Below are 12,391 nucleotides of genomic sequence, written 5' to 3'. Positions count from 1 at the left end.
TTAAAAGTTGTTACAAGGGGCAGCTAGATGGCACAGTGGATAGAGCACCAGCCCTGGATTCAGGAGTTCCTGAGTTCAAATCCAGCCTCAGACACTTGACACTTACTAGCTGTGTGACCTTGGGCAAGTCACTTAACCCCCATTGCCCTGCAAAAAAAAAAAAAGTTGTTACAAAAATCTTTTTAGATCTATATTAGCCTTAATATGAGAGAAAGTCTACAAAATGCTAGTGTTGGGAAAGATCTTAGAGATCTTGTAGTTCAACTCTTTTCACATTGTAGAGGAGAAATCTTTAATAGAATCATAGAATCACAGGTTCTTAGCTCTGGAAAGCCATCTAATCTGGCTCCTACAAGACACATGAGACTCCTTTACCATATCAAGGGACTTGACTAAAATCATTTGGCTGGTTGTTGGCAGAGCTGGGATTAGAGCCCAGGGTCTCTGACTGTTCTTTCCAGTGTATCATGCTGCCTTTAAATTTTAAAATAACACTTTTGTAAAGAGTATTTTTTTAAAAGCTTGGCTGGTGGGTATTGGGGGGGGGGGGCGCCTGGGAGGAGAAAGGTTTAAATCTGACAGTTTAGAATACATATCCTTCTTATTCCTTCTGCAGCATCAAAAATGATACTACACTTGAATAACTGACCACTTATTAAGTATCTAACCCCAGTCTTTGTTTCCTTTTCTGTAGTCAGTCAATAAACATTTAATAAGTGCCTACTATGTCCTAAGCACTGTGCTAAGTTCTAGGGATGTAAAAAGAGGCAAAAGACAGTTCTCAAGAAATTCACATATTTAATGGCAAATGAGGGGGCTGAATGAGGCAATCTTTTAAGTTCCTTCTAGTTGTTTTTTGTTTTCTTTTGTTTTTTTAGTGAGGCAATTGGGGTTAAGTGACTTGCCCAGGGTCACACAGCTAGTAAGTGTTAAGTGTCTGAGGCTGGATTTGAACTCAGGTATTCCTGAATCCAGGGCTGGTGTTCTATCCACTGTGCCACCTAGCTGCCCCTTCTAGTTCTAATAATGATGACTATATATGCACAGTATTTTGCTGGGTGCAGGGGATACAAAGATTAAGTGAAGCATAATCTGCCCTCAAGGAGTTTACAGTCTACTAATTAGATGGGCATAGAGGTAACTGTAATACAAATGAGAATATGATAAAAAGGAGGGGTCTAAACAAGTATGGTGATTCCTAGTGGAGATGTGACATTACCTGCTAGCTGTGAGGCCCAAGAGCAATAGAACAGAGTTGTCAGACATGAAGTCCACAACACTTCTGGGTGAGGCTTGAATGAAAGATTAAACTTATATATAAAAAAATTAAAATGGGGGGGCAGAGAGGTGGCGCAGTGGATAAAGCACCGGCCCTGGATTCTGGAGGACCTGAGTTCAAATCCAGCCTCAGATACTTGACACTTATTAACTGTGTGACCCTACGCAAGTCACTTAACTCTCTTGCCCTACCTTCCCCCCAAATTTAAAATGTAATTGGAAAATAACCAATACAATAAAAAATATAATGAAACAGAGATAACATTACATTTGTCAATACATGGCCCATAGGGATCCTTATGTGGATCAATGGCCCCACTTTCTAAAGTGAGTTTGACACCACTGTTATAGAGTTTATGGCACCTTCTTAAAAGAAGAGAAGTATTTCAATAAACCAAGACAGAGAAAGGAGGGAAAAGGAATGCCACAGCATGACTTCTCTTGTGAATTTTTTTTTTTAGTGAGGCAATTGGGGTTAAGTGACTTGCCCAGGGTCACACAGCTAGTAAGTGTTAAGTGTCTGAGGCCAGATTTGAACTCAGGTACTCCTGACTCCAGGGCCGGTGCTCTATCCACTGCGCCACCTAGCCGCCCCTTCTCTTGTGAATTTTTATAGCACATGAGAAAAATTATTGAGGGAGATATTCCTATGCCAGAAGTAGTTTGGGTAAAGTCGCACAGAGGTGGCTCTGTATACCTTCTCTGAACTTTTATGATGCTATAATAATGGCTCACAAATTCTGGGGCTCCTTCCCAATCTTCTTAACCAAATCATCTAAATTATAGTTATGAATTACCACTCACTACGCTGTCTCTACCATAACACTCAATACTGTCACTCTTAGCAATGATCACCAGATATTTATAATCTGAAGCCACCTTGTTTTTTTAACATTAGAGAGCAGCTGTGAAAAGGAAACTTTAAAAGAAGTCAGGTAAGGATGCAAGAGTCATTCATGGTATTCTGAACTAAAACGATCTGAGCAGTGCAAAACCAGAATGGGCTGCCCTGGGAGGTAATGTGCTCCTTTTTCATCAGAGGCTGAATGCTGCTGAGGGGGAATCCTGCTTCAGGTGGGGATTAGATAAGGGTCTGATATTCTATAAGGAAATGGGAAACAGTGTCATGGGCTCAACACAGTGTTTAGCTCATTTTAAAACTAAGTTCCCCCCAGGATAGTGGCCACAAATATTTTCAAAGCCCCTTGCAGTGCCATTTCAATAACTGAATTCAAGGGCAAGCTGAAGTCAGCTAGTGCAGACCACCAAAAAAAGCAGGCTCCTGTGGTACTCAGACAAAAGAGCCATTCATTTTCTGTTAGTTTTTTTTCCAGAAAATACATCTAAGCAGCATGCTTCTCTGGTGATTTCGGATGCATAGTTCTTTTTCAGACTGTTATTTTTGGCTGGTTATTCTAAAAGCAAAGAAGATCTTGTTCCAAACCAATACACCAGTGAATTCGGCTTCAGCACATCTGAGGACCAGAAATCAAACATGTCTCACACAGGGAAAATATGCCAATCTGATGGATGGAAACAATCAGGAGTATTTTTCTTCATGAAAACCTGTTGCGTAGACTGCTCAGTAACCTGAATATGATAAGCAGCCATTAGCCAGCAACTACTGGTGACACAGGCAGAACCCAGTTAAGCTCTCCTACAGCCAGCCACATGTGGTTTCCACTGCCCTCTCCCTAGGCTTAGGAATGCAAAGAATGTCACCCCAAACAAGTTAAGATACCAACACACAGAAGATGCTTGGCACCTTAGATTTCCCAGTTTAATAAATGAACTGATCTTCTGTCTATTATCTTGCTTGCTTTCTGCAGTGGAGTTTATTAACGAGAGTGTTATATATGTTTCATTGTACAATCACTGAATGTTAGTGTTTGTATGGAACACAGAATATTATAGACCACTGAGAGCTCATTACATCCAGCACCCAAACATTCCATCTTCCTGCTACGATGCCCAGGGCAGCCACTCCCCCCTCCCATTCTAAAGAGTGCTGATTCGTAAGGGTATGAACTACAACTAGTTTCTCCAGACACCTAAATATATCATCAGGCTGTCACATTCATCCTCCCTTCTATCTCCTGCTCTGGGAGTGGTAAGCAAATCATTCCACAGCCCTTCCTGGCCACCCATCTTATGTGGGTTGTCCTCCCCTATTGAAATGCATGCTCCTTGAGGGTAGAGACGGTTTCTTGTTTTTGGGGTTTTTTTTTTTGTATTTGTTAACTCTGCTGCTTAGCATAATGCCCTCCTCATGTAAAAGCACTTAATAAATGCTCATATCTTCACATACAGGGCTTGGAGTTAGAAATCATTTAGTTCATCCTTTTTCCCTACAGAAGAAACTGAATCCCCCAAAGGGAAAATGACTTGCTCAAAGTTCTACAGCAAGTAAATGCTGACTGGATATAGTATTAAAACCCAGGTCTTATCATTTTTGATCCAATGCTCTTTCCATTATGCCCCACTGAATCCTCTCACAAAGCAACATTCTGTGTGGGAGCAAAATGCTAAGGTTTTTTGTATTTGCGGAGAATCTCTCCAACTTTACATGGGGAGAAATAAAGTCTATACAACCTGCCCAGAGCAAAAGAAAGTCCTAGACCGCTGAATAAAAACTGAAGGCTGAGGGGTTTTCAATTGCCATCGCTGAAATAGCTTTGAAGAATCACTAAATTAAAGAGCGGGTCCTTTGGTTTTGCAGCCACAAAGAATGAGTGGTCAACTCAATTCTGCTGATGACAGTTTATTTAACAAGATAATCAACCTCTTTAAAATGCCATAGCTAACAGTGCCCACAAAGACTGTGCCAGGCAGAAGGAATTTCAATTACAGGAGTGGCTACCAATGAAAGGAAAATAACGATCCAAATGGCAAATACCCATACTTGTCAAACCATCTCAACTGGAAAGACTATGAACACAAGCACAACTGCTGAAAAGAGAAGGTCTCTGGGAGGAGAAAGAAGAGTTCAATGGGGGCTTTAGAGGAAGTGGGGTATAAAGAATCAAGGACTAGCCGTGGAGGCAGGAAGAACTGTGTTCTAGTCTTGCCTCTGACACATACTAGCTATGGGACCCTGAGGGTGTTACTTGACATCTCAGTGTCTTAGTTAATTCTCAGAGGCTGTTCCTGGATTATTCTTACCATCTACCTCCTCTGTACCTACTCACATGCTGCTGCATGGAACCGAAGGAAGTTACACAGCTGTGCTGCTGATAGGGTGCACCACAAATCTATTTTACCCAACCTCAATAAAGCCTTCAGTGCTGGGAAGCAATTCACTCTGGCTAGCTACCCATCACCCTTTCCTCTTGTTTCATGACTAACCCATCTTCTTGTTGACACTCTTTGCCCCTGTCCTTTTCTGGAGTTCCTTGTTGGCTCTATGTTGCAATCTACTCACATCCACCATGTGACTTTGGATTTTCCTGTGTGATATTTGTATAGTGCCCAACACAGAGTGCTGATTGATGAGTTGCTGGTCTTCAAAAGTGAGATTCCTGGACCAATGACACCATAAACTTGGAGGCCCCTCCACAAAAAAGTTAGTGAGATTGCTCACGTTATGCTATAGATCTAAGAATAACTTGCCTGCCAACATGTACAAAGATGAGTAAATACAAGGTAATTTGTGGAGGAAGAAAGCACCAACAACTGAGAAGATGAGGCTAGACTTCACAGAGAAGGCAGCACCTGAATGAATTTTGGGTAATGTATCTTATTTATTTCTATCTCCACCAGTGCCACACACAATGCCCTGCCTATACAGAGTAGAGGCTTAATGTTTGTAGACTTGAACTGAATTCTTAGGGGGAAAAAAACCACCAAACTTTCAAATACCTTTCTTAATTCAATCACCATCTACTTTTTTAAAAAAAGTTTTAAAATGTAGTTAAAGTAAAACCTTATGAGGTTTCCTTATGTAGTATAGGGGAAGAGCAATGAAGATGAAGGTGGAAGGTCTGGGTGGGAACCCTTGCTCTGCTGCTCATGGACTTATGTTAACTTGTCCAGGCTATTAATTACAGAGAGGGATTCATATTTTGGTTCTGGGTTGAACTTTCTGACCCCTTAGGTTTCTTCCCACCCAGATTCCATTAACATAGGATAAGTTGCTTCAGTTTCCTCATGTGTATACTGGAGATAATGCCAGTGGTTCCACCTCACAGGGCCCTGCTGAGAATTTTAAAAAGAGAATGTATGTATGTGCAGTATCTTGTATCCCACAATCAATTATATAAATGTAAGCTTTTTTTTTTTTTTAGTGAGGCAATTGGGGTTAAGTGACTTGCCCAAGGTCACACAGCTAGTAAGTGTTAAGTGTCTGAGGCCGGATTTGAACTCAGGTACTCCTGATTCCAGGGCCGGTGCTCTATCCACTGCGCCACCTAGCTGCCCCAATGTAAGCTTTTAATGGTATGACTACTATTGTGAGTGAGGAAAACCCTGTAAATTTTGAGTCTTTTTTGGGAAAGCTTTGCTCCACAGAAGTAAGTAGAAAGAGGTATAAACAAGCAGGAATTTTGAAAGTAACTTGTAGAATTTATTATGTACTTTTAAAAGAAAGCAAGCAGGATGAGACAGAGATTCAAGGTTTCAGATAGAATGTTCTTTTTGTGTTCTGTTCCAAGTAAGGAAAAGCTCTTTTGTGTGTTCTTTAAGTTTAAAAGGGAAGAAAGCTCTGCTCCCTGGGTGGAGAGATCCTAGAAAAGTGCCTTTCAATTTTCTTTCTACTGCCCAGGTATGGGACCTGCAATGACAGCTGAGAGAATGAAGGTAAAATTCAGCCTAGAGCTCAGCTTATCAAAACCTAAACACCTCGGTGAGTTTCTAGTACCAGAATTGGCACCCACATCTGTTTACTGTTCAATGAAGACTTTGTTCAGCTGATTCTGACTGGAATAAAAATATATCCAAGTAAACACTTCCAGGATCATTTATCATGGAAAACTTCATAGGTTCATCACTCCCATCACCAAGGCAACTCTCTAGAGGATACTGAGTTGTCAGCTGCATATGATGGTTTTTTCCTCTTCAGAAAATGCTATTTTTTTCCCAAAATACATTTCCATTTCAGTATACTGTACCCTACAATCCATATTTTTATCCTATATCTCAACAGCATAAATAAGTTTGAATCACAGAAACCCAGAGTTTGCTAAACTCAACATATGACATGATAATTCAGGATTCCTCATAGGTAGTCAAAATCTTAACCATCCTTTAAGCCCTAGTTTAAGCCTCTCCTTTTCTATAACTTGCCCAGTTCATGCCAACCCACAGTGATCTTTCTCTCCTCTGCACTGATAGCACTTACTGCCTATACCACTTGCTACTTGATCTTCTACCATTTTATGATTAGAAATGTTAAGATTTTGGAAGAAAATAGAAAACCAACATTTTTTCCTATGGAAGTCTCACTTATTTGGGTGTCCATTTCCATCTTTGTCAAATGAGGGGGGTGAACTATATGTTCTTTAGAGAGGGACCCTGGTAATAGTGTAAAGCAGCAGAAGTATCAAACACACACAACACTCCACAGTATAGGCCCTAACAAGATTGAGAAATATTTAGAAAAATACATAAGTCAATAAAACACAGATAACATCTCTCTCTCTCTCTTTCTCCCTCCCTCCCTCCTTCCTCTTCTCTTTCAGGGCAATGAGAGTTAAGTGACTTGCCCAAGGTCACACAGCTACTAAGTGTCAAGTGTCTGAGGCCCAATTTGAACTCAGGTCCACCTGAATCCAAGGCCGGTGCTTTATCCGCTGCACCACCTAGCAGCCCTCTATAACATTACATTTCAAAACTAAGTGTGCAGCTTGCAGGGATCCTAATGTATGAATTAGGAGTCTCTGTTTCTATTTGAGTTTGACATGATTGGTGTGAACATACCAGATGTAGAACTGAAAGACTTGGGTTCAATATTTTGGTTCTGGGTTGAACTATATGACCTCTTAGCTTTCTTCCCAACCAGATTCCATTAATGTAGGATAAACTGCATCAGTTTCCGTATATACTGGAGATAATCCACCTCACACCTAGTTCAATGACTTGTTAGCTATGTGACTTTGGGCAAGTCACTTTCCCTCTCTTGGCCTCAGTTTCTACATTTATCAAATGGAGATACTATTACTTCCATAAGCAACCTTAAAGGGTTGCTATAAAGATATGGGATAATGTGTGTATTTCACTTCTACTGAATTTGAAATTTGGGGCACCTAGGTGGCACAGTGGATAGAGCACCGGCCCTGGATTCAGGAGGACCTGAGTTCAAATTCGGCCTTGGAACCTTGACACTTACTAGCTGGGTGACCCTGGGCAAGTCACTTGACCCGAATTGCCTCACCAAAAAAAAAAAAAAAAAGAAAGAAAAAAAGAAAGAAAGAAATTTGAAATTCTAGGCAGAAAGGGACAGAAATTGTATTTAATCAGCACATTTCAGAGTAGGAAAATAGGTCATCTGGTCTAATCCCTTCATTTTATAAGATGGGGGGAAAAAGACCAGGGAAAGGAAGATGAATTATTTAAAGCTTCATGGACTATTAGAGGTAGGAATAACTTCAGAGTTATTTAATCCAGTCCCCTTCCCTCTTTTAGCACAGTATTTGAATTTTCTTCAAAATAAGTAACAGCTGAAAGTGATCATCAGCTGTGTGAGTAGCTCAAAGTTTATTCTCCCTCAATTAGCTGTCTTTTGATTAGGGCCTTTAGACCAGGGCTTCTTAAATTTGTTCCACTCGTGACCCTTTTTTGGCAGAGAAATTTTTACGTGACCCTGGGTACACAGGTATATAAAATAGGTGCACGTAACATTTTGCTGTTAGCAAATTTTCACAGCCCCACATTCAGTCACTCAAGCCCAGAAGGGGTGAAGACCCACAGTTTATGGAGCTAGGTTTCTGACTGAGCAGGGCTCATGAAAAACCTGTAGCATAAAAAAGAACAGTTGAGAACTGACCTGTCACAGATACAGCTACTTTGTTAATGTAATTCCACAAGAAGAAAAAATAAAAAGTGGTGACTCCCAGAATGTTAGAGCTGGAAGGGACTTTAGAGACCAACTAGTCCAACTCTCTCACTCTGCAGAGAAGTGACTTGCCCATGGTCACACTGTTAAATAGTGGAGCTCGGGGTCAAAGCCAAGTCTTTGATCTTAAGTTCAGTGCTTTTTTCCCATTGCCTCTTTCATTAATCCAAGAACTAAACACTTGATGTTTCCAAATAACATTTTCTGGAGTCAGAATAGATGTTTTGGGAATACAGTAGGAACATAAAACTTCCATGTTGATACCTTCAAGCTATAAACTCATCACCTAATTTTTTTTTTAATTTTTAACATATAAGGTATTTTATTTTTTCCGTTACATGTAAAGATAGTTCTCAACTTTTGTTTATACAAGCTTTACAATTTCAGAGTTTTCTCCCTCCCTCCCCTCCCTCCCCCCTCCCCCAGACAGCAGGCAATCTGATATAGATTATATCTATATATCTCTATACATATAGATATATACACACACATATATATACACATAATAACATTAATCCTATTTCTGCATTAATCCTGTTACAAGAGAAAAAATCAGAGCAGTGATGCAAAACCTCAAAATAGAAAAAAAAAACAACAGCACCCAAAACAAAAGAAATAGTATGGTTCAATCAGCATCTATACTCCACAGTTTTTTTTTTTTCTTGGATTTGGAGATCCTCTTCTATCATGAGTTCCCTGGAACTCTTCTGTACCATTGCATTGGTGAGAAGAATATAGTCCATCACAGTAGATCAACACTCAATGTTGATGATACTGTGTACAATGTTCTTCTGGTTCTGCTCATCTCACTCATCATCAGCTCACGTAAGACCCTCCAGGTTTCTCTGAACTCCTCCTGCTCATCATTTCTTACAGCACAATAGTATTCCATTGTATCCATATACCACAACTTGTCCAGCCATTCCCCAATTGATGGGCACCCCCTCAACTTCCAATTCCTTGCTACCATGTAAAGAGCAGCTATAAATATTTTTGTACATGTGGGTCCCTTTCCCCCTTCCATGATTTCTTTGGGCAAAAGACCTAAAAGTGGGATTGCTGGGTCAAAGGGTATGCACAGCTTTATCGCCCTTTGGGCATAATTCCAAATTGCTCTCCAGAATGGTTGGATCAGCTCACAGCTCCACCAACAATGCATTAGTGTTCCAATTTTCCCACAGCCTCTCCAACATTTATTATCTTCCTTTTTTGTCATTTTAGCCAATCTGATAGGTGTCAGGTGGTACCTCAGAGTTGTTTTAATTTGCATCTCTCTAATCATTAGAGATTTAGAGCATTTTTTCATATGGGAATAGATAGCTTTGGTTTCTTCATCAGAAAACTGCCTGTTTATATCCTTTGACCATTTCTCAATTGGGGAATGACTTGGATCCTTATAAATTTGATTTAATTCCCTATATATTTTAGAGATGAGGCCTTTATCAGAAGCACTGGCCTCAAAAATTGTTCCCCAGTTTTCTGCCTCCCTTCCAATTTTGGATGCATTGCTTCTGTTTGTACAAATTTTTTTTAATTTAATATAATCAAAATCATCCATTTTGCTCATCACCTAATTTTACAGAGGAGTAAACTGAAGTCCAGAAAAGGGAAGACACTTGCCCAGGATCCCATATCCAGACAGTTGCCAAGAACCCAGGTTCAACTCTCTGAATGGCATCTTCCTTACAATTGTAGAATCACTATAAACCATGAGACTACAAGTTGAAACAATGAATAGAAGCAAAAGGTAAAAATTAAAATGCAAAGATGGCAAGGACCATGTAGATTTTTTTTTTTTTGCGGGGCAATGGGGGTTAAGTGACTTTCCCAGGGTCACACAGCTATTAAGTGTCAAAAGTCTGAGGCCAGATTTGAACTCAGGTACTCCTGAATCCAGGGCCAGTGCTTTATCCACTGCACCACCTAGCTGCCCCCCATGTAGATAAATTATTAATAAAACTGCTTCTCCTTACTAAAATTGTATTAGGAGCTGAGGAACTAGAAGGAAAAATACCCAATTTTTAAGTCATTAAATATGTTTTTAACATCACACGTCTTCTAGAATATGTGAGATTATTTTATTTGGCAACCACAGTCCATGCTGGAGAACTATGCAGCTGAAATTTATTATTTTTTGCCTGTTTCATATTGCTAAAAATTCCCTATGCAGGAGAAGTATATAGCTATTAATACTGTTGAGTCTCACTCAGTCATTAAGTCAGTGTGTGATTTCTGGACTTTAGTTCTCTCATTTGTAACATGGATAGACTGGATGAAATGGTTTCTGAGGTCCCTTCTGGCTTTGAGTGGCTCTCCACTACAATTCTTCCTCCACTCAACAAAGTGATCTGCTTCAAGTGCAGCTGTGACCATGTCACCCTTCTACTCAATACTCCAGTGGCTCCCTGATCACCTCCAGGATCAAACAGAAACAGAAATTCTGTCATTCAAAGCCCTCCCTAAGTTTCCGTCTTCTCACCATTCTAGTCTTCTTATACCTTACATTCCAAACACCCCCAACCCCAACATACTCTGTGTCCAGTGACTCTGGCACCCTTGCTGTTTCTCACTTAAGACACTCCTTCCCCTCTCATGGAGCATTTTCACTGGCTATTGCCCTATCTCAGGAATGTTCTCCCTCCTTATCTCCACCTCCTGGCTGCCCTGAAATTCTAGCTAAAATCTAACCTTCCAGAAGAAACCTTTTCTGATCTTCCCCTGCTCCCTTAATTCTAGTGTCTTCCTTCTGCTGATTTAAAATGTATCATGTTTAGCTTGCTTGTATATAGCTGTTTGCATACTGTGTCCCCCATTTTACTGGTGAGGCCTGAGAGCAGGGGCTGTTTTTTGTTTTGTTTTGCTTTCCTTTCTTTGTATCTCCAGTACTTACTTAGTATAGTCCCTGGCATACTTAATAAATGCTGACTGACTGATATTGCAGATCAGATTACCACTAACTAGCTGTTTGTCCTTATGCAATTTAATTAAGGTCCTCTAGACTTCAGTCTCCCCATCTATAGAATGAGGATGTTACCACCTCCAATTTCATGCTTACCTCATCAAAGAGGAAAGAATCTATGCAGAATTAAATTCTCTGAAGTCCTGTCCACCTGTACTGGTTTATAATATTTAAAGCTAGTCCTGGCTTCAAGCTAAAAGAATCTACAGTCATCTGGCTTGAAGGTACAGTAAGACAGAAAAGGTTCTAAATTCCAATCTATTTAAAGAACAGGTGATAGCTAAACAAAGGAAAGTGGAAAGCAGCTACTTGGATAAACACTCATCCCATTTCCAGTGATCGATGAACAATACACTCTTGGCCTTTTCAGAGTTCTGTCCCAATAAATCATTTCAAAGGAAGAAATAAAGATCGTGTCTCCATATCCTCTGAGCCCACCAGACCACTTAAAGTCTTCGATCTTTACCATGATGGACCTGACATTTCTAAACCGTTCTGTGAAAGGAGGATTTTGGACTGGATGGCCTCTATGTTTTATCCAGCTCTAAATCTGTGATTCTGTGGTCCTATAATAAACAGCCTCAAAGTTCTAATTCACAAGACATTAAGACATTTAATTTCTCTGTTGAATGTTAAAATTTGCCCCAGCATAAGCACGGGGGGGGGGGGGGGGAGAGAAGAGGAGAAAGGCTAAGGAAACCAAGCCCATAAGCAGCAGAACCAGTTCTGGGGGTAAGCTGCTCCAAAGGGACGAGCCCTGTCTGGGCCTCGGCTCAAAGATAAATCTCACCTAGATTTTCCAGCTTCTCTAGAAAAACCCTGCTCAAATACTGACACATATGTATTCACGAGTACCACATTCCTTCAAAATAGAAACATTTCTGCATTTTCAAGTAGAGTTAAATGGCAGGAAAACCCCAAGTTTCATAATGACCTCACATATCTTTCATTTGTATAACCTCTTTATAGCTTTTAAATTGCTTCCATTTATGCTATCTCATTTAAACCTTGCTATCACCTTGTAAGCTTCAGAGGGCAAGTATTTCAGAGGCCTAGTCCAGAGTCACTGGGAATAGCTGGATGAGACTTTAAGAGACCATTTAGTA

At 40.2% G+C, this 12,391-nt stretch overlaps 1 protein-coding gene across 1 annotated transcript in view; it reads right to left on the bottom strand.

The window, feature by feature from the left end:
* STK4 (serine/threonine kinase 4) overlaps nt 1-12,391 on the bottom strand; it is a 128,135-nt gene that overhangs the window by 19,065 nt on the left and 96,679 nt on the right. The gene's annotated exons all lie outside the window — the stretch shown is intronic.

This window comes from Dromiciops gliroides, chromosome 2, assembly GCF_019393635.1.
Source record: "Dromiciops gliroides isolate mDroGli1 chromosome 2, mDroGli1.pri, whole genome shotgun sequence".
Classification (NCBI taxonomy): Eukaryota; Metazoa; Chordata; class Mammalia; order Microbiotheria; family Microbiotheriidae; genus Dromiciops; species Dromiciops gliroides.
This window is presented reverse-complemented; position numbering and strand designations above follow the sequence as displayed.